The 23,254-nt window shown below is 41.0% G+C and overlaps 1 protein-coding gene across 8 annotated transcripts in view; it reads left to right on the top strand.

Annotated features, from left to right (window-relative positions):
- The window catches only part of LYRM4 (LYR motif containing 4), a 267,655-nt gene that overhangs the window by 8,545 nt on the left and 235,856 nt on the right, over window positions 1-23,254 (top strand). The window lies entirely within an intron of this gene.

Genomic DNA, 23,254 nt, shown 5'->3' with positions numbered 1-23,254 from the left:
GGCTTGTCAGTTCAAGCCCCATGTTAGTAGGTGTGCAGATTTCTTAGAAGAAAAACATGTTTCAAATTTAAGGTCAATGAGCTCTGTTACCCTGGTATAAATCATTTACTTCCCAGTATGTCATCTATAAAATGAGAATGCTAGAGTTGCCAAACTTTCTGGCGGAGTGTTTGGCATACAGCAGGTACTCCAAAGTCACCTCTATATTTCAGCAGATACAAGTAAATTAAATTAGCTACTACATAATTATCTTTTACACTGGCAGTCCAGCTGCCAAATCATTTAAATTTGTAGTAGCCAACAGTGATTTAACCAGCTCAAGTTAAACTTTTGGAGTCACATTCTGTGCCAGGTATTTGCCAGGTATTTATTCGTATTTACCAGGTATTTATTCGCAGTCCAAAAGACTTTATCACTGGAATACGTAGTTTCAATATGATGAGATTGGCTTGAGCCTTCATTCAGCTAACCTTCTTTGGATATCTGCCATGTGCCAGACCCTTTGCTCCCTGCTAGAGGTACAGAGATAAACAGAACATGATCTTTGCCTAAGGAGCTTTGCAGTTCAGTGCCCACAGTAATACATTCACTGCAAATTTTATAACAGTGTGGTGGCAGTGTACTGATGGAGAATTGAGCAGCGTGTGGTGGGAGCAGACAGGCAATGCAACATAGCCTGTCCAGAAGGGGAGTGAGGTTTAGAAAGCAATGGTAGCTGGCCCGAGCTGTAAAGATTCAGTAGGGATTCGCTGGTGAAGGAAGGCAGAAGCAGAGGGGACAGATGTAAAAAAAAAAAAAAGGTGTAATTGGTGCTGGGCGTGAGGGACTGCCAGCAGTTTGGGCCACTGATGGCAGACAGAGGGCGAAGATGAGAGTAGACAGATCACAGAAGTGGGACCACAGATGACGGAGCCCCATGTGCCCTGCCAGACTGCTGGGTCGTGTTGCTAGGCAGCGGGAAGCCATTAGGTATTTTAAGCAGACTACAGGTACGCCTTCAGCTGGACCCCAGACGTGAGGGGGACTGAAGACAGAGGCCAGTTAGGAGGTAACGGCATTAGTTCTCTTTAGTCCTGATGGTAAAGGCCGAACTGGAGCAGTGGTGATGAATGAAGAGAAGAGACTGGTTTTGAGATACACTGAGAAGTAGAATTAGCTGGTCTTCGTGATTGGTTGAATATGTTGGATTAGAGGGAATGACTCGAACTTCAGTGAGCAGAATATAATTGGAAGGAGGAAGACCGTTCAAAATGAAACATCACATATCAGGGACAGTGCCTCGTGGTACAAGGAGGGCATCTACCATGAGTACCTTTGTGTGCAGTGATAAAGCTTCAGGAGAGTATCTGGATGTTTCAGACACGATTTTTTTTTTCTAAGATTTTATTTATTTATTTGAGAGAGAGAAAGAGCACAGAGGGAGAGGGAGAAGCAGACTCCCCACTGAGCAGGGAGCCCGATGCAGGGCTCAATCCCAGGATGCTGGGATCATGACCTGAGCCGAAGGCAGATGCTTAACTGACTGAGCCACCCAGGTGCCCCTCAGACACAATTTTTTTTAAGATTTTTTTATTTATTCATTTGAGAGAGAGAGCATGAGCAAGGGGAAGGTCAGAGGGAGAGGGACAGGCAGACTCCCCACCATGTGGGGAGCCTGACGTGGGACTCAATCCCGAACCCCAGGATCATGACCTGAGCCAAAGGCTGATGCTTAACCGACTGAGCCATCCAGGCGCCCCTTCAGACGCAATTTTAAAGCGTCTCTTTGGCCCTAGATGTTAACTTAATCTGCAACACTATATAAGCTTAGCTCACTTTTGTTTCTCCAATTACGTAGTTTTCATATATTAATTTTCTTTATTTGCCAGTTAATATTCATCAGTGTTCAATTAATTCATTTTATTTGTTCTCAGGGTAATTATTTTATTTATCAGATGGCTCATTAGATGTCATTAGTGCATCTATTAGCCTTATATTCTTTTGTTTCTGGGGTAATTTTTGAGTGGATTTAGTACACCCCGTTTCGCCTAGTTTAAAATTACTTACGTGATCAATTCATTACAATTATATATATTATTCTATAGCATATTTATTCAGTTAATGCCCTCATCATTTCTTTCTGTGCATCCACAGTTTGAGAATAAATACAAATATTTTCCCTATACAATTATCCCTCTCTGGCATCTGATCCCTAACAGTGGTGTTGGCTTAACCAGAAATCATTTCTATAGGCAGAAACATCTCATCTAAAATCTCCTTTGCTCTTTACTAAGCAGAATGCTAAATTAATTGGGAAAGTAGTTCCTTGCAGCCAAACTGGAACCAGAACAAGCCATTGATCCTCTCTCCTGGTCCAGTGGTCTCTTATTCATTCAATAGTTCTTTTTTTTTTTTTTTTTTTAATTTTATTTATTTATTTGACAGAGACACAGCGAGAGAGGGAACACAAGCAGGGGGAGTGGGAGAGGGAGAAGCAGGCTTCCCGTGGAACAGGGAGCCCGATGTGGGGCTGGATCCCAGGACTCTGGGATCATGACCTGAGCTGAAGGCAGACGCTTAATGACTGAGCCACCCAGGCGCCCCTCAACAGTTCTTTATTGAGGATTCACATTGTACTCGAGTTCAGTGTTCTGTTTCTTCCCTTCTCAGACTAAGGATGAAAAGATTTCAGGACTGTGGCAGACCTCTAAACTCATGGAGACAAGAAATAGTAAGCACAGCTTTTAGTGGCAACCTAATGCTTAACCCCAAACTTGAAACTCTAAAGGAAGGCGGTCCCGGGAGGTGTTGAGTAAATTAGGGCAGACCCTGCTGGGCAGCCTCCTGGAAGGGATGTGGCTCACAGGCTCTGCCCCCTGCAGGCCCCAGAATCCTGACTAGAACATTCAGTCTCAAAAAAAAAAAAAACATTCAGTCTCAGCACCTAGTTTCAGCACCTCTCCTTCCTCATGTCTGAAGGACTGGCTTCCTGTGAGACTCTGATGTACCCAAAGGTCTATTCATTCCCAGGTTCCTGTGCTTGGTTCTTCCTCTTTTCCCTCTTTGTACCTTCCCTTTAATTTTATCACAATCCGTAGTTTCATTTGCCACCTTGATTTGGTGTTTACTCCCAAGTCTGTTTCCAGCTCAAGCACCAGATGCAATAGGCAACTCACACACATCCAGACCTGCCCAGCTAAGCTGGGGACTGGGCATTCGTCCAAGATACCTTCCCTTTACCTGGCTTCCTGTTCTTCCACATTCTACCTGGACACCACTCAGGCCCATCCCCTCCTCTTCATCCCTGCTAGCTTAGCTCATCGTTACTCTTCATCTCAGTGACTGCACCCCTATTCTACTGTTGGGCCCCTCTGTAACCCCTCTAAATGCAGGTAGCTAACTTGCTGAGCAGGGTGCTGGGCACCAGTAGGTGGATGATTTCTTTGAGGAAGGAGTACCATGGTTTATCCAACTGAAGAACCTTGTAAGGACCAGAGTCAAGATTTGAACCCAAAACTTTGGCTCTAAGATATGCTTGCTCCCACCCAGCCACCCTACTCCCCCTGTTTAAATGCACCAGAGGCTAGACGTGGCTTTTGGAGTAAAATTCATTCTTAGCTTCACATGCTCCTCTTTGTGTTCTGCCTCCTCTCTCCCTGTCTCTTTTCACTTCAGCCAGATCAAACTTCTCCCATTTTGGAGTAAAATTCATTCTTAGCTTCACATGCTCCTCTTTGTGTTCTGCCTCCTCTCTCCCTGTCTCTTTTCACTTCAGCCAGATCAAACTTCTCCCATTTTGGAGTAAAATTCATTCTTAGCTTCACATGCTCCTCTTTGTGTTCTGCCTCCTCTCTCCCTGTCTCTTTTCACTTCAGCCAGATCAAACTTCTCCCATTTTGGAGTAAAATTCATTCTTAGCTTCACATGCCCCTCTTTGTGTTCTGCCTCCTCTCTTCCTGTCTCTTTTCACTTCAGCCAGATCAAACTTCTCCCATTTTCGTAATGGTGCCATGTGGCTTTAGGCCTTCATGTGATCACATACTGGTTCCTGTGTTTGAAACACACTTCCTCCCTTCATACAGCAAACCCTAATCATCCTTCAAAATTCAGCTAATAGGCTGACTCTTGATAAGCTCTCTGAAACCTCCCAACCCCACTCTATTTCCTTGTTAAACAATTTTTTTTTATTTTTTTTTTTTTTTAAGATTTTATTTATTTATTCATGAGAGAGAGAGAGAGAGGCAGAGGCAGAGGGAGAAGCAGGCTCCCCGCAGAGCGGGGAGCCCGATGCGGGACTCGGTCCCAGGACCCTGGGATCATGACCTGAGCCGAAGGCAGACGCTTAACCAACTGAGCCACCCAGGCGTCCCAGTTTTTTTTTTTTAAAGGAAAGGGGTGCCTGAGTGGTTCAGTCAGTTAAGTGTCTGCCTTTGGCTCAGGTCATGATCCCAGGGTCCTGGGAGCGAGCCCTGCATCAGGCTCCCTGCTCAGCGGGAAGTCTTCTCCCTCTCCCTCTGCCTCTGCCCCCAACTCATGCTCTCTCTCTCTCAAATAAATAAATAAAATCTTTTAAAAAATTAAAAAAAAAGGAAAAAAAAAACTTTAGTTGCTTCTCATTGCTCTTGATAAAGTTCAAAATCCTTACCATGGCCTACATTTGCCATAGGGTCAGTTTCCCTGCCTCTCTGGCCTTATATCACCTTCCCTTTTGGGGGGTGCTCTCCTCACATTGCCCTTTTCTCAACTTCCTGAAATACTATGCTGCCCTGAACCCATGCCGTTCCTCTGTCTCAAAGGTCTTTCTCTGTCTGTATAGGTCACCCCTCCCTGCTCACTCAGCTGGACCCCAGCAAAAGCACACGCCTGTGCTCTAAGCTCTCACAGCCCCATGACTGCTCTGTCATGACACTTTCACCAGGTGTAGTTCTACATGGACTTTGTAATCACCTCCATAACGTCTGCCCCACTAGTCTGCCCGCAGGCTGCAGGAAGTCAAGGACTATGTGTGGTTTTGCTCACCATTATCCCCGCAGCATCCAAGCCAGGCACGAATGGGTTGTATTTATGGCGGCTCCTTCCTTGTCTTCCAGACACTTTGTGCAAAATCCTGCCATGTTAATTCCCCCCATCACTCTTGTCCTTGTTCACTATACTGTCCCTGGGGCTTAAGGACTATGTTTGAGTCAACTTCTCTTTCTCAGTAATAACACACTGGAAAAGCAAAAGAAATGTGTGAGTGAATGCCATGTGTACGGGTAACTGCTTATTAACAAGGATAAGTGAAAAGATTAACTACCGGGGTGACCGTGTTTAGGGCACAGATGGTCACATAATTTTCTTTAACTTCCTTCTTCTTCCATATCTGAATACAGAGGCATCTCAGAGAATTCTAAGATAAGATTTGGCTTCCCCAACCAAATTTATATCTAGCCTTTTTTTCCCCAGAAATTCACCTATTATATTTAAAAAAGCCTTCCTGCAAATGAAACCGGCTTGATTTCTTTCTCTTTGGGACTACTGTAAGATGTATGTAGGCAAGCCCATTACTAACAAGTGATCACACAGTACTAGGGTAGTTTTCCAAGCTGCCTCCCCAAGCTGGAGGAACCCCAGTAGGCGGTGTAAGCTGCAGCAGGAGCCCCGAGGAAGGGCCTCCCAGCCTCCCCTCGCTCCCCCACCGGCGGCGGAGGCTGGCTCTCTGTCTGCTGTTAGGAATGCTCACGTGTGCGTGCTATGGCCAGCCTGCCTATCCAGATCCATGTTGCCACGGTTGCTGAGGCCTCTCAGAGGCTTGAGCTAGGTGAGTGTAGAGAGAACAGGTCCCAACTTCTATCCCAAGCTAGGGCAGAACTGCTTCTCTCCACAGAGTGAGGATCTCAGGTTCGGGACCGTTTCTTCCTACGTTCTGGCTAAACACACGAGCTACATCAGACAGGATTCTCTCTTCTCCCTTTCCAGCACTTCTGCTCTTGCATCCTCAGCCGGATACTCTCCATGCCCTAAGACCTTCAGATGTGGTCTGTCCCCTAAAGGACAAGCAGGGATGGGGGAAGGGGCTCTATCACAGGGATGTCCTGTCAGCAGCATTGTTAAGAGGTAGACTCGATTCAGAAAGCAAGATGTGCGGGCCATATGGTTTCTTAAAAGCCACTTCCATTTTCTTCTAAAAAGTAAAAACACAAGGAAAAATTCTCCAAAACACTGAGACATCTCAGGTGATGAACAAAGGAGACATCTCAGGCAAGGAACAAAACTTGGTATGGGAGGAAGAAAAGTCCATGTTGTCAGAACTGTCTATCACTGGTAGTGATTGTGGACACATTGTTTTCTTAAGATGCCACCATCTATTTCACTGAGAAGAATTTTCAAAGGTCAGAAGAACCAGTGCAAGATGGTAAAGAGAAAATAAGCCTCTTTGTTTTAATTAATTAAAAATAACCAAAATGCCAAAACTACTTCTTATTTCATAACCTCTACTACTAACCTAGACAGTCATTTCCTGGCAATAATGTTATTTCCAAAATAATTAACTTTAGTCCACAATCACCTGGAAAACTTCATGTATTTCAGGCATACAGTTATCACAGAGGATTGTCTCTCTGGCATCCTTCTAACCCTGAGGAATAAGAGGGAATCCAGTGTTTATTTTTACTGTATCTTCCATTTTTTTTCTTCTTCTTTAAGGATGGAGGAAAGAGTTATTACCTTTCAGCACAGCCTGTTTTCATTTTGCAATTCCTTTATATTTTCATTTGCCAGCCTGAAGACAAATGTGTTCAGAATATTAGAACCTAAGAAAAGAGAATCTGGTTGATTTCTTTTCTATTCTCAAAGTCTTTAACATGTGCAAGAGAATGGGAGCTATGGACAGCAGGGCTCAAAACCCACATTTTGTGCTCCCAGGGTCTTAAATCTCTCTGGAGTCCTAAGTATCTGCCTCCATGATGGAGGCAAAACACCTGGGTCAAGTGTGGATAGAGCAGATGGATGAAATTAACAGAATTTGCCCTTGAAGGATTTGCTGGTTCCTGCTATATTTTGAGTCCTTGAAGAGCAGAAATCTTATACTCACGTTTTTTTTTTTTAAACCTCCCCCCCCCCCCCCCGACTTTGCCTATAGTAGGGACTCTCCTAAAAAGTGCAAGTAGGCCAGCCGGTTATTAAATGAGAATTTATGTGTGAAGGCTTCATAATCTATGAAGCACTTTCAAATTAAGGTAGTGATAATGTGGTTGGGAGTGTTTGAGTTTGTCTTACTTATGTTGAAATAATCTTATTTTATGACATCGCTAAGGATGAAGGGCTCTGTTAGAATCCCAGTATTCCTGAGTCAGACCAGTGCCATGTATCATTATTTTATGGCACGTCACTTGTCCACCGCCAACACCATGGCTGCCTTTAGGCCTCCCGTGTCTGTTTTCCTCTCCATGATCCTTGTGGACGGTAACTTTTTGACAAAGGCTCTGACATATAACATATCTCTGGGAGCCATACTCATTCAGTTAACAAATATTTATTGAACTTCCGCTGTATAGCAGGCGTTCTGCTGGGCACCAGAGATAGAGCAGAAAGTAAAACTTATCAGAGTCCTGCGTTCCTAGAGTTTTCATTCTAGTAAGATTGTGTTGTAACAGGAGCCTTCCAGCACTTTGATAACTAGATCCACTGGAGGTAGTAGTCTCACACACGTTTTTGTACCAAATTCAGGCTTAGTTACAGTTTCATTCCAGGGGTTAAAAGCATTGGGAGGACTGATTTTATTCAAATTCTGATTGAAATAATGTTAATAAAATCAGTCCTTGCCACTGAGGCTGTTTACTGCCTGAGGGATATCTGTTCCATATTCACACAGATTCCCCCAGTGTTTAGGGGGAAAGAAGAAGAGAGGGGGACTCCAAAGTGAATTAACATTGATGGATCACATGCTGTGTATCAAGCACTGATATCATGTACTTCCGTATGCATTGTCTTATTCAGTGTAGATTCACTATGAAATAGGTATTATTACTCCATTTTACAAATACAATCATAATAATAGCTTTGTTATACTTAAACATTTCTCATGGGCCAGACACATGTTAGGTCCTTTCTTGCATTATCTCATTTAACCATCATAAAAAGTCCACGAAGCAGATCCTTCTAATTTCCCCCAATTTGCAAGTAAGGAGGCTGCAGCTCAGAGCAGTAAAGTAGCAAACCTAAAATAATACAGCTGATAGGGAACTCAGTTAACACCTGAGTCCTCCAATACCAACACTTCTCCCCATGTTTCTTGTGGACGCGGGTTAGGAAGCCTTCTAGACCTCCACCTGTCTCCACAGGAAGATGCTGCTCTTTTTTCTTTGGGTGGGCTTCTTTCCATAAGAGAGAGACTCGGTGTGTCCTGGTGTCCTGCCAGATAGGTGCAGGTAAACTCTCCGTGAAAACCCCTACTGGGGAGCTATTACCAACATCACTGTGTATCTCTTTCTGTTCTTACTATCCCTTGACTTCAAAGTGCAGGTCAGAGTTTGGACTCTATAATTTTAATTTCCCTAAATAATTTCAGCAGTAAAAAACAGGTGAGGCTAACTTTGGCAGAGCTGGATTGACGACCTAATGGTGATCTTCCCAAGGAGAATCTGTAGTGCTATGAGTCTCATTTGGTGCAAGACCACATAGCTGCATTTACCATAAGGGAAGGAAATATTTCTGGACCACAGGCTCCAGTTCCTTCCTGATTGGTGCCAAACCAGAGCTGTGGAGATGTGAGCATCCCGCTGCCATCATTGCCTTCCCTCCCATGCTTCTGTCTGCTCATGCTCTTGTCTTGCCCCATGACTGGATCTGTTCCTTTATGGTGGCTGAGAGTCTCTGCCAAAAGGAACCTTGAAGAACAGACAACCAGCTTCTATAGGAAAACATTACTCTAACAGAGCCAATGGCCAACCCTGTAGAAAAAAGACCAGTGTGGTTTGTGCTCTTTGGAGTATTGACGATCCCTTAATAGCCTGCTCATGGTAGGAATGGTCTACACATGCTTTCCACTGTCCCGTTCAACTTACTCCTCACTCCACTGCAGTCTGGCTTGCCAAATTCCTTCTGTTATTCTTTTGTCTTCAGCCCATTTGCTACCAGGATCATCATCTTTCCTTCCCTCCCTAGCATGCAGGACACCACTGTCTTCCTGGTCTCCTCCCTGTTTGGGACACTCCTCCTCCTCTACCTCTCTTCCTTCAATATGGGAGCTCCCTTCTATTGCACCTTAACCTTCTCACAACCTCCCTACATGTGCTCATCAGTTGTGGCTTCAACCCTGGGTGCTCTGATGATTCACCCTTGGTTTATCCTTTCCTGTAGCCTGCAGACCCTTCTCTCCAAAGCCTTCCTTCAGCTTCTGGGTATGCTACCAAATTGAGTGTGTCTACACAAAATTCTGCATCTATCCCAGCAAACATGGCCCTTCTGCATTCCTTCTCATTATCTGGATGTTCAGCTCTCAAGCCGGAAATCACTTTACTTTCTCTCCTTATTTTACCCGTAGTCCGTCTTCTTGCCCAGTGGATTGTCTCTCCCATATTTCTCTTACCAGCAGAAATTTTGCATCCCCACAGTGATTGTCTTCATTGGCCCTCAGCAGTTTCTGTCTGGATTTTATAACAGCCTTCTACTGATCTCTGTGTCTTCAGTTCTTAATGCTACCAAGGCATCCTTCATCTTGCCACCAGAGTGGTTTTCTAAATCCAAATCCGATGGCGCCACTCTCTGAAGTCATGCATTTAAAAGTAGCACCAAGGGTTAATAGAAGCAAAATTCTTCCCTTAGAAGCCAAGATTTGTCAAAAAAATTTGACTGGGTAGACTTCAAATGCATAAATGCTGAATGAGAGCCCAGTAAATATAAGCCATAGTCTAGACCTATGAATAACTACGTCCAAGACATTATTATGTTTATCTATATGAAATACGTCGAATTTGCTTGTAAAATTCAAGTATTCAAATGATTTCATTTTCTGCTGCTGGAAAATTAAGAATTGACCCTGAGTCAAAATTTGCATTTGTGTCCTATCATGAAGAAGCGTAAGCAAAATAAATAGGATCATAAAATTAACATTTTATCGTTCTTCAAAGATCTGTATTCACTTCACTACTCTCACTGAATTAAATTACCTTTAGTTTTTTGTTTATATAAGGGAAAAAATAGCAAGTCAACTTAGCTGAATAAAATATGGATTATTTATAAGGCCCTTAGACTTTCTCTTACTTAAATGCTTATGAATTTCTTAGCTGACTTATGTATCTTATGCCTATATGAGTTTGGGTAATCAGTGATGTGTCTTTACACACAAATTAATAAGAAAAATTTCTTTTTTAACATGAATATAGAATTACCCTGCAGAACTTGTCTTGAATGACAGTAGCTTTTCTTAATACTACATCTTGCTGTCTTGTGGTTAAATTAAATTCCTTTGGGCTAGCCTGAGAACATTACCATCTTTTAACATTGTTCCAAATTTTCAATTAATAAATAAGAAATTTTGCAACCTCATCTTTTCTCAAATGAACTGAAAACAAGCTGCATTAAATTTTATCCCTAACTTGTTTCAATATATTTTTTTTTAAGATTTTATTTATTTATTTGACAGAGAGAGACACAGCGAGAGAGGGAACACAAGCGGGGGAGTGGGAGAGGGAGAAGCAGGCTTCCAGCTGAGCAGGGAGCCCAATGCAGGGCTCGATCCCAGGACCCTGGGATCATGACCTGAGCCAAAGGCAGACGCTTAACTGAGCCACCCAGGCGCCCCTCAATATGTTTTAACTAGTGAATCAGGATTGTATGTGTGTTGCAAGTGAGAAAATCAGGAAAATAAGGGCAGGAAAACCAAAATGAGACGTGGAATGAGGTTAACAAGCAAAACGGGCGCTGAGAAGACAGGTCATTTGGCAGCCGGGAGCAACCTCCAGTCTGGCTCCAAGCTTCCCAGTAGCCTATGCAAAGAGGAGATCGTGAATGGTTACTGGAGTCACAGTGTCCGTGATATACAAGCAGCCAGTTGCTTAGAAATACAACTCTTCAGGCATGAGAACTCAAGAGATTTCTCTCATGAAGGGCAACATCCTTAACATAAACACGGTCAGTTTCAAAGGATAGTTTCTTCTGGCATCTTGTAATGTGGGCTAATGACACCAGAGCACAGGGAATAAAGCAGCTTCACAAGAGACCCAAGATTCTAGGTCCCTGGCGCCACCCACAGATAGAGTTGAGTATCCAGGGGAATAGATAGAGGGCTTGCCTTTCAGTCATTCCTACAGAGATAGATCTTAACTTCAATCAGACACTTGATATGTTTTGCGCAGCAGTGAGTGAAATTATACTCCCAGGCAAAATCTAAACTGAGTAGAAAGGGAAAGCTTTACTTTTACCTTGAGGGAATTGCCGTGGACAGAACCAGAGGCCTCTAAGAACTTTAGATCCACTCCAATTCAAAATACACCAGTTCTAGACCTTCAAGGTTTTTGTAAGAGGCTGTTATGGTGGACCATCTTTCTTAAAATAACTTTCAGATGAGACACTTAAATAAATCGGTGATAAAATGAACCCCTATATAACTAAAATGGTTTATCCTACAGGGTTATTTTGAGCTATAAGCCACTTAACATGTACCAAAAATTAAGGCTTTGACTTCAGAAATTTTATCTAAGGCTGAGTTTTTAGAATAATATTTTGAACTTAAAACCATTGTCTCTTAAGACCACCCTCCATGTTTGTCAAAACCTCTTTATCTGCATGCAGGTATACCTTTCCCTTCATGCTCAGGGAGGGCGATATTTTAGTTCCCCTTATCTGTGGTCGGGGGGGGGGGGCGGGGAGGACACACACACACACACACACACATTTCAGTACCTCCAGTGGATGCCTGAAGCCACAGATGGTACAGAACCCTATGGTATACACCAAGTTTTTTTTCCTATAGACAGATATCTTTGATAAAGTTTAATACATTAGGCACAGTAAGAGAGTAACAACAATAACCAGTAATAAAATAGAACAACTATGACAATACGCCATGAGGAAAGGTATGTGAATGTGGTATCTCTCTCTCAGAATACTGTTCTGTACTCGCTGTTCTTTTCTGTGGTGGTGTGAGCCGATGAAATGCCCACGTGAGGAGATGAAGTGAGGTGCATGACGTAGGCACTACGACGTAGCGTTAGGCAACTGTTGACCTTCCGCGGATACGTCAGAAGGAGGATCATCTGCTTCAGGACTGTGGTTAACCAGATGTGACTGAAAACTCAAAAAGCAAAATCACAGATGGGGTGGGGGGGACTACGGTATTTTGTTCTTTTCGAGTGGTCATAGTTTTGTTGGCGTAGTTGCCCTCCGAAGGGTAGAGTTTAGCGTTTAGCACGGTGATAACATTTTTGTCTGGTTCTAAGCCAAATGAATTAATTATGTATTAAATATAAATTAAATAAATTAATATGTATTATTAATATCTAAACTAGGGAGAACATTTTAAATTTTCAAATTTTTTCAGTGGCAGTCAATCAATAAACACATTGTTTTCCAGTGAAACTACTCTGTAACCAAGTAAAGCTTGGACAGAGAGATAAAAGAACAGGCCATAAACTACATACTTAAGACTAACACAACCAGATTATTTTTCTGTCTAAAGTATTCTAAAGCAACTTAACTCCACATATTTGATGTTGTTGCAGGAATAGAATTGTAATGATGTATTCAAATTATGCTTAATATGGGAAATGTTAAAGTATAATGTGCAGTAAGTGGAGATAGATGTAAGTTATTTCCAGAACTGTCTGACATTGGTAATTCACTATAATAATTATTAAATGATAGTGAAGAAAAGATATAAACATGTAGTTAGTAGGTGAAATAAAAAATAATATCTAAAATTGCTTGTTAGGTTAAAAAATACTAATGAGTATCAGTTTATTGCTGTATATAATTCTGGCTAAATAGCATTGAATTTTTATTCCTGTTGGGTTAGAAATCTTACATGTACCATTGGGTCACAGATTTTTATGACAGTTTTTGGTATTTTGTTTTCTAATAAAATTTTTTTGATTCAACAGTAGTTGTAGAGCACCTACTATGAGCAAAGCATAGTATGGTCTGTGGGGAAGTAAAGATGAACAGGGTCGGGGTGCCTGTCTTGAAGAGATGGAGAACCTGGTGGGGTAGACACACTGTCCGTAAACCCTAGGGGACAAGGCAGTGTGATGGGGGTACACAGTAGGGCCAGAAACAAAGTGCTAGAGGCTGAGAGGTGGCCTGGGAGTGGGACTGCCGTGAAGCTGTGGGGTACGGGAGTTGGATGTGCTCACTAGTGGGAACTAAACTTTGCTTTCGAGCTATAATACTAAAACTACAACTTTACTGTGAAAGTACTCTCCTTCTCCCTTAATCTAGCAGCTAAATATTACCAGAGAATTCCATCCCATGCTCAGAGACTCCTCTTTGAAAAAAGTAGTCTTTCTCTTTCCCTCTCTCCTTCCTCCAAAACTCTCTGTTCCTTCTTCCATATTTTCCTGTTGCCTTTTCCATACGTTTCCCAGTCATATGGAAATACGGAATTTTGAATTCTAAGTTCATTATTGGCCTCCCTTTGCAGAACGGCTGCTGTACTCTGGTAAAATTCTGTTCCTCTTTCAAAGAGGTCCACCTCTCAGAAAGACTTCCCAAACCCCCAGGCCAAGCTATTCCCTCCCTCCTCTCTGTTCTCAGAGCACTGTGTGTATATTCCTGTGATAGTAATGTAGAGTGTGTCTACACTACATACAAAGCATACAAATTCTGTTTCATGTTAATATTTTTATAGGGCATGCGGATGGCTACATAGAAAAATGAAGCCCCCCAAAAAGCAGTTAGACTTGGGGGCTATTATACCATTTTTACAAAGGGTGATAAACTGTGGAGAAGTGACTAGGCACAGAAAAGGATTGTGGCTTTGGGGGGTAGTATATTATAGGAAAGTAGGAAATATATGCGGAAACTAATGGGATGTAAGGGTTGTTTTATTATTATTATTATTTTTAATTTTCGTCCATTTGAAAGAGCGAGAGAGAGACAGAGAATGAGCAGGGAGGGGGCAGAAGGAGAGGGAGAAGTAGGTTCCCCACTGAGCAGGGAGCCTGATGTGGGGCTCAATCCCAGGACTCTGGGTTCATGACCTAAGCCAAAGGCAGACGCTTAACCAACTGAGCCACCCAGGCATCCCGTAAGGGTTGTTTTAGTATGGCTTGTTTGTGCAGACTCATCTTGGTGTAGACTCCCCATCTCCAGTGATAAGAATGTTCTCTCTTTCCTGGTACTGGGAGGACACCTTTCTCATGGGAAATTTATGCCCTGCTTTTTGGGCAGAAAGGACAGACAGCCCTTCCTGCATCTGCTGTTTCTCAATTGCCTGCCATTTAAAATAACCAAATACCAGAGTGACATATTTGGGGGCAGAATGTTCTGATCCCCTTTATTACTGTGATCTGACTTTGGACTGGCTGTGGAATCTGTGAGGTAGGGGACTTTGGGGGAGAAGGGGCTGGGGATCTCTGTCAAGGATCTCTGCTGTAACTAAAGGAGTTCACACACCTAAGAGCAGCGGATGTCCTTAGGCTGTGTTGCTAGAGGGTTAAAGGAGATACAAGTAAAGTAAGGAGGCTGTGCCTGGCGTGGAGTCAGTGTGCTAGACCGGCTAGCTGTTGTGAGAGAAGGGCTTGATGACTGAGCAGGACTTGCACAGGGCCTGGGACCTGCCCCTTCAGTCTCCAGCTCTTGAACCTGAAAGAAGCAGGCTGGTCTGTCCAGATCAGCATTTCCCAAAATGTAATGGGTATTATCGGGCATGGGAAGAGGTTCTGTGAATGAATCTGGGTGCCTAACTTTGTCTTCCCATGTTTCCAGGTTTCTTTACTGCTTTAATATACAAATATTCTTTGTAACTATTCCCAAAGAGATACTAGTATTTTTTTTTCACATAACACATGTTGGGAAATGCTGTCAGATCTGATTTTCACCTGCTTTAGGCTCTTGAAAGCACAACTAGGCAATTAGAAGGTAGGTCCTCCCCTAATCTGCCAGATCACCCGTTTTCTGCCTGCTGTGGTTGATCATACCCTTAAGAGCTCCTTATTTCTAGGAAACACGTTTTGCAAAAGAATGGCAGTGAGGAAAGCTTCCCAACTGAACCTCAGTGTGTTGAACACGGGCCGAGTGGTTGGCCTCTTTTTCTGTTAATCCATTGATGATGGTTCTAAGTAAATACAGTTTATCACACTCGTGTGGCTTTTAACGCAGGGTGGACAGTTTTAAAATTTTAGGACGTAGTTAAAGAAGATGGAACTCATTTAATTAAGTCTGTACCCCCTGCATTAAACTGATTGCTCGATATCTACTGTGAATGTGCTGTTTGTTGTTATGGACTGGGCTTAATGGATCATGGAATTACAGACAGTACTGAGGCCAAATGCCTTCATGCTCTGAGCATTTATGTATATTGAAAAGTCGACCTTAGATTGAGGCCAAGTAATAAAAGTTTCATGCAACTCATAATCAAAGTGTGTTGCAGATTTCTGATCCCTGAGTTTTCTGTACTAAAGTAGAAGTGACAGGACGGAAAGCCCTTCATATTTTACCAGTTAGACCTGGTATCTGCACACTTGCGGTCAGTAGCCAAAGAGCAGCAGTTGCTAAGACCTTGGACATAAGCAGTTAAAAGAAGACTATCAGATTTCAAAGGAAAAGGCCGAGTGACATGCAGTGAAGGGTTTTATTAGCCATGCTGTACATTCCTCTGCTGCACTGCTTCATACTTCTGTAAAGCATCTTGGCTCCTGTCAGTGTAATGACATTTAATTACCTGTCTTTCCTCCTGACCAAGGCATGCACCTAGGTGTCCAGAAAGTGTCACCACCTTTGAGAACCATCTGTATCCCAAGAGAATTGCCAAGACTTAACTTTGGACAGGAGCTGTAAGTAGTAAGCAGGACATGCAAGTTTAGAGGGACAGCCTGTGGCCAGCTTCCTTCCGCCACCACGTGCCCTGAAGGGAGAGATGTAGTATGCCCACAACCAAAGATGCCTGTCGCTGCCAGTCCTACGGCAGAACGAGGAGACTTAGGTTTATATTAATCGTCAGAGTTTGAGACTGCATTTGTGGTTTGACCTACCATGTATACTTTATTGTCATTTTGGCAGATAAATGGCAAGGGTCATTCTAATATTATTTAGTCAGTATTAATGTGAAAAAGCAGTGTGATAAACAGCAACCAAATTTGTAAATGCAAACGTTTGCTGGATTTTCTTCAGTCTCAAAGTCTTCAAGTTCTTTAAAATAAAGTTAAATCCTAACACACAAACACCTACTAGATGATTCACAAAGATGTTATGGAAATAAATTATGTAATGCATGGAAATATTTTGACCTACTTGGAAGAAAGATACAGTAACACGCTGTTTGTATTATAAATGGCCAAGCAAACAAACTTTGTTTCAAGGCAATACAGCACCTAGACCAAAATAACCGTTTCTTTATTATAGTGCATGATATTCCATGCCTCATGCTGCTTATGACATCCCAGGAGACATAGAGGTTAATTGCATTTTTAAATTCATAGAATTTTTAGACTAGACAAGACTTTAGAGATGCCTCTTCTCCATGAAAAGCAAAATTAAAGCTCTCCAAAGGGAGAAAGGGCTACCAGATTTTGTCAGTAAATCTAGGGCTGTGATTAATGTTTTCATTTGCATAAATTTACATACAGTGTTCAGAACCCTTTAACTCTAAGTAAGCAAAGTAAAGTTAGCTAATGGCCTCCCATACCCTGGATTCAATCCAGTGTTCAGGGATTGAGGGAACTGAGACCCAACTTGTCTATTGCTGTCCTTTCCAAAGCCAGGATACTCAGGGGAAGCTCACCAGGATTTTGACAGTACTTTGCAGTCATGATTCCAGGACCTTATGGATGGCTATGTGTACTGTATACATGGAATATTTTTATGTAGATTTTTCTTTCCTTCTGAATAACCCAGCAAATATTTCCTTCTGAATAACCCAGCAAATATTCTGCTGTTTCACACATTGTAAGAAGGGGGAGGGAGAATCATTCTGCACTTTTTTTTTTTTTTGGTATGTGAATTATCCTTAATAATACATTGAGCACAAGCTAGGTGACTTATCTGTTCCTTCTTGTCTTTCCTTCTTTGCTCATTTATTGTTGCTGGTGACTGATGGCAGGAGGAAAGAATAAAACAAAAGGCATTTTATTTGGCTCCTTTTTAGCAGCACTGATAGGAAATTTTAATGACATTTGAGTTTAATGACCAGGAGGAATTTCCATCATTCCTGCTTTACACCACCCCTTCCTCCAATGGAAAATCCAGAAGTAATTAATTGAATATTCTTACTGTGGATAGTTACTCTCCATACATTTTAAATCATCTAAAGGTCATGTCTTACACCGGCTAGTTCACACTATAATTTAAAAGAAAAAAAAATTTTTAAGATATTTTATTTATTTATTTGACAGAGAGAGACACAGCGAGAGAGGGAACACAAGCAGGGGGAGTGGGAGAGGGAGAAGCAGGCTTCCCACTGAGCAAGGAGCCTGATGCAGGACTCGATCCCAGGACCCTGGGATCATGACCCGAGCCGAAGGCAGACGCCTAACGACTGAGCTACCCAGCCGCCCTAAAAGAAAATTTTTAAAATTGTATTCTGTAGCCTGACTTTTATCCCTTATTACATAATGAAAACTTGAACTTGCTTTTGTGGTACTAGGTCAAGCTCATTTCTGGTAAATGCAGGAGGAACAGAGCCAGAAAACCATATCCCTGAACACAGAGCCTTTTATGCCACAGGGATAACTTGTAAAAGATGTATGGCCAATTCCATAAGAAGATTTGTGAGTGTGAGGACAATTAATAACTTAAGTATTTATCTTGTGTTTCCCCTAATGAGAGTGGTTTCAGGACTCCACAGATGAAGGACATGCTCATCTTTCAGGCCAGGAATATGTGAAGAATGGACTAAGGATCTGAGCCTGCACGGTCTAAACGGCTGTGTCTAAAACCAAATAAAAGAGAAGCCAGGACCTCCCCACTACTTGATCTGTATGCCTTACTGCAGAAAGCCAGACCAGTTTTATAGGTGGCCTTTACTTTGATAAATTGGTTTACATTTTGAAAAATCTTGTTTGCAACAAAATGTCAGTGGCTGTGAGGAAGGATCCAAGTGATAATTACAAGTTCAATTTTGATGAATTATAGGTTAAAGATATTAAATGTTTTTAAGCACCAAAAAGGAAACCCAGACAGAATGTTTATAAACTTTTCCTCCAAGGCCTTAGGTTCAGAATACACTACAGGATGGTAGCACCTTTCCTTCTTTCTGTTACTTTATTAGCTTTTTTTAAAGAGACTATTACTTTAAAAAATTCTCCAGGGGCACCTGGGTGGCTCAGTTGGTTAAGCGTCTGCCTTAGGCTTAGGTCATGATCTCAAGGTCCTGGGATCAAGCCCCACGTCGGGCTCCCTGCTCAGTAGGGAGTCTGCTTCTCCCTCTCCCTCTGCTGCTTCCTCTGCTTGTGCTCTCTCTCTCACTCTTTCTCTCAAATAAATTAATAAAACTTTTTAAAAAATTCTCCATAGAAACTTACTGAAAATCTGTAGTTATATGAAATTTTTTTTAAGTCATAGTGTTTTTTAAATATATTTTTTCTCATTTGTACATAATTTTCATATTTATTATTTTGATAGATATAGTCCACTAATTTACCATAATTTCTTTGACTGTTTATTATTGGACATTTAGATTAGGACTTAAATCCTACAAAGGGGCTGCTGAGTGGGGTGATAGCCTAAGTTCTAATAACTGGGGTTTTCAGCAGTTCATGCAGGGAAAGAAATTCCTAGCACCACCTCCTTTGAGCCCTGGAACATTTTTCTGTCTCCACTCTCTGTCTTACCCTTCTGTTACTCTAATCTGTCAAACCTGCAAGTATGGATTCCTCAAACATCTGTCTTTCCCATAACTAGACCTGGGCAACCAACCACAATTGGAGAAAAAGAAGAATCACTGTGTTTGGCAAGTTGGTACCACCATTCTGGCTGTTTCCAACCTCAGCTGGCTCCTTCTCGTTGTTTGGCAAGTTCTGCAGTCTGCGCATGCTCTCATTTGCTGAAATGATTCTTTTAAACCCCTCTTCTCAAACTTCCAATCCTCCTTACTCTCTTTTTTCCTCATAATTTTGTTTTCTGATGTATATCCCAGAAACCATAATGTAAAAGAATAAACTCAGTTGTCTTAGCTAATTCCACTGATTTTTTTTTTTCATTTTTAATTTGTTTGACATATTTTAACAATACCTTGTTTTTTCCTATTTTCTCATGGGATACTGTTTTGCCTTTCTAAAATGTTAAGAAAGGGGCACCTGGGTGGCTCAGTCAGTTAAGCATCTAACTCTTGATTCTGGCTCAAGTCATGATCTCAGGGTCGTGAGATTGAGCCCCGTGTCGGGCTCTATGCTCAGCGCAGAGTCTGCTTGAGATTCTTTCTCTCCCTCTCCCTCCACCCCTCCCTTTGCATGCTTACACAGGTGCGCTCTCTCTCCCTCTCAAATAAATAAAAGCTTTCTTAAAATATTAGGAAATATTGTTAATTTATTAAACTCTGCTTTTATTTAAAACTAAGAAGGCTGTCTAAGCCATTAATTTTCATCTAAGTATGGCTTTGACCTCATTCCAAAGATTTTATGCATAATCTTTTTCATTATTCTAAAAATATTCTCTTATTCTATAATGAAATTTTTCTAGGCTCAGTTATTTATGAGTGTATTTCCAAGAATTTAGGGGTTTTTTTCTTCTATACATTTACTACATTGTAGTCAATAAATACATGCTGATGTTGTTCTTGCTAAAGTTACTAATAACATCCTAACTACAAACTTCATTGGAGCCCTTTTCAGCTTTTGTCTTATCCTTTGTAGGACTATGACAATCTTATTTACTCTCTACGTGTAAAGTATGCCTTCTTGTCTCCTCTCTCTGTTGCCTCTACTCTGATCCCCTCTGCCTGCTCTTAAATATTTACGGTGTCTCCAGAGCTGGCTTCTCTTCCCATCCTACTGCTTTCTTCTGAACAATCACATCTACTCCCCTAGTTGTGCCTCACTCTTCTTCATCAGTGAGTTTCAAGTTTATTGCCAGCCTGGACGTTCTCACCAGAAACTCAAAACCCAATCTCTACTCCCACAAAGTGAGCCTTCTCTATTGCTGCCTCTTCTTTATTTTGAAGTATATTACTGATTTTATGATGTCACTAGGAACTTAAACATTATGAGGAAATTATGGTTATTGTAATAATTTAGAAAGCATAAACCCCAGTAACCGAAAGCAATTATAACATGCCATTGTATTTCCTTCTAGTTTTTCTGTGCCTATATATTCCACAATTGAGGTCATTCTGAGTATATAGTTATATCCTTCATTTTAAGATACTTACCTTAGAAGCTAAAGTTAGATTTGTATTCAACACCTTCCACTAAAATAAATTCCAGAAAGAGTGAAACAAAAAATTCATGAAGATTCTTAAGAATACATGGATGAATATTTTCTTGTGATCTCACAGTAGAGAGGGCTTTTGTACATATGGTAATTAACCCAGAAGCCATAACATAAAAATTGATACACTTGACTCTGTGAAAACTAAACATCTCTACGTGACAAAAACACACAGATATAAAGCCAAATGACAAACTGGGGAGATCATTTCAGCTTCTCACAACAGATCTTACAATGAATCAAAAAGATAAATCATTCAATTCAAAAAAGTAGAGGATATAAACAGAAATATAAATGGCTTTAAACTTGTGGAAAGGTGGTCCGCTTCATTGTATGTATATATATATATATATATACATACACTCACATACAGTGGAATGCTACTCAACCATAAAAAATAAAATCTTACCTTTTGTGACAACATGGCCAAACCTTGAGGGAATTATGCTAAGGGAAATAGACAGAGAAAGACAAATACCATATGATTTTACTTACATGTGGAATCTAAAAAGACCAAATGACCAAACAAAACATGGCCAAAATCATAGATACAGTGAACAGAATGGTGGTTGCCAAAGGGGAAAGGGTTGGGGAGTAGGTAAAACGGGTGAAGTAGGTCAAGAGACCCAAACTTCCGGTTATAACTAAGTCATGGGGAAGTAATATACAGCATGCTGACTACAGTCAATTATATAGAGCATACTTGAAAGTTGCCGAGAGAGTAAGTCCTTAAAGTGCATTTGGTATGGTGACAGATGTCAACTAGACTTATTGTGGTGATCATTTCACTGTGTATACAGGTATCAAATTATGTTGTACACCTGAAACCAATATAATGTTACATGTTATAACTCAAAAAAAATTTTTTTTTTTAAAAAACTGAGGTACTGTTTCCACCTGTTAGATGAGCAAAGATCAGGAATTTAGATAACACATTGTTTGGCAAAGGTGTTAGGAAACAGTCACACTTACACATTTCTGGTGGAACCTCTATACAGAATTTGGACAAAATTTTATTAGAGCCATAAATACACATGTCCTTTGCCCTATAAGTTCCATTTTTCAGAATTGATCTCACAGATACACATACATGATGCTACAGTAAACAAGGATATTGATTAATTACAGCATTGTTTATAAGAGCAAGATTGTATATAACTAAATATTCATTAATAAAAGCCTGGCCAGATGAATCCTAATTCATCCATACAGTGGAATATGACACAACCATTTATGAGTCAGCTCCATTTGTATTGATATGAAGTGCTTACTGATACATTTTAATTGAGGAATTAAAAGTACGCAGTATGCTTAGAATGCTGCCACTTGTGGAAAAAAATACAGGGGTTTTAGCTAGGATCTACTCTCTGAGAGGCTAATAAGAAACTGCTGTGGTTGCATCTAGAGAGAAGAACTGGGAGGGAGACTGATACATTTTTTAATACCTTTGACTTTTGCACCTGGGACTTTAAGTTTTTTGAAACATTAATTTTAAAAGCATAATTTCATAAATTATGTAGCCACTTCTCCATTGTTGAACATTTAGGGTTGTTTTTATTTTTAATGCTTGCAAATAGTGCTGTAATGAACATCTTTCAATATACATCTTCATGCATATTTCAGGTTATTTCTGTAGGATTACTAAAAGTAGAATTACTGGATAAACAATTATGAACTTTATTACACATTACTATGCTATTTTCCCCCACAGGAAGTACAGTTCATACTCCCACCAGCAGGATGTAAAAGCCCTTTGTTTTTTTTTAAAAAAATTCTGCTAATTTGATGGCAGAAAATCGTACCTTATTTAAATTTGCATTTCTCTGATTATGACTGAGGCTGAACATTCATGTATCTCTGTCCATTTATCTCTCTAAATTTAGTTCCTCTTTGTGCTCTCTTGTGAATTATTGTTTCTGGATTCTTATTCATTTATTTACTCTGGGCCTAATGTCTTTTCCACTCGATTTATATGTGCTGTTTATATGCTAAGGATATTAATCTTTTGTCATATTTGTTTCTAACTGGGTTAGGTGTTTAAGGACGAGTAGGAGTTAGCCAAGGAATCACGCTGGGGGAGGACACTCCTCATATGGAGGACCAGCAGGCTAAAGGAGAGAGGACTGAGGACACTGTAAGTCTTCCCATATGGCTGGAGTTGGTGGACCATGCTGGAAGGGGTGCTTGATGGAGTGGGAGAGATGAGCAGGAGTATGCTGTCCGTGCATTTGACCCTTCTCCTGAAGACAGTGGAAAGTCACTAGGGGATTTTAACAGAGAAGTGTGTAGTAGGTTTTATTTACAGCTGCCCCGAGACTAAGAAGCTTTGGCCTCCCAAGTAGGTTTTCTGATAGTAACTTCACCTCCTCACTCCACAGCTCTTCTTATTGATCACTGTCCACCTTTTTAAAACAATTAATCTCGATTATTTCACTCACTCTTGCTGCTTGTTTCAATAGTTCTTTCCCCCGTAATGCCATCAGCTACTTGTCTTTTCATAAGACATTGTTGGTGCTTGAACTATTTGTAGGAACACTTGAAGCAGCGTTGAGAGACCAAATGATCTTTTTAAGCTTTGTGAAGCAAGAGACAATTTTTTTTTAATGCCTTTTCAAATGATTAACAACTTGGCTTATACGAAGTATTTATTAAAATTTGGATAGAGTTTATCGACCTCTGGAGGAGGCACAGCTTAGAATTAAAAATCACAGACTGT

The sequence above is a fragment of the Halichoerus grypus genome, chromosome 9 (assembly GCF_964656455.1).
Source record: "Halichoerus grypus chromosome 9, mHalGry1.hap1.1, whole genome shotgun sequence".
Lineage (NCBI taxonomy): Eukaryota > Metazoa > Chordata > Mammalia > Carnivora > Phocidae > Halichoerus > Halichoerus grypus.
The sequence above is the reverse complement of the archived record's forward strand: the minus strand, read 5'-3'. Positions and strand labels throughout refer to the sequence as shown.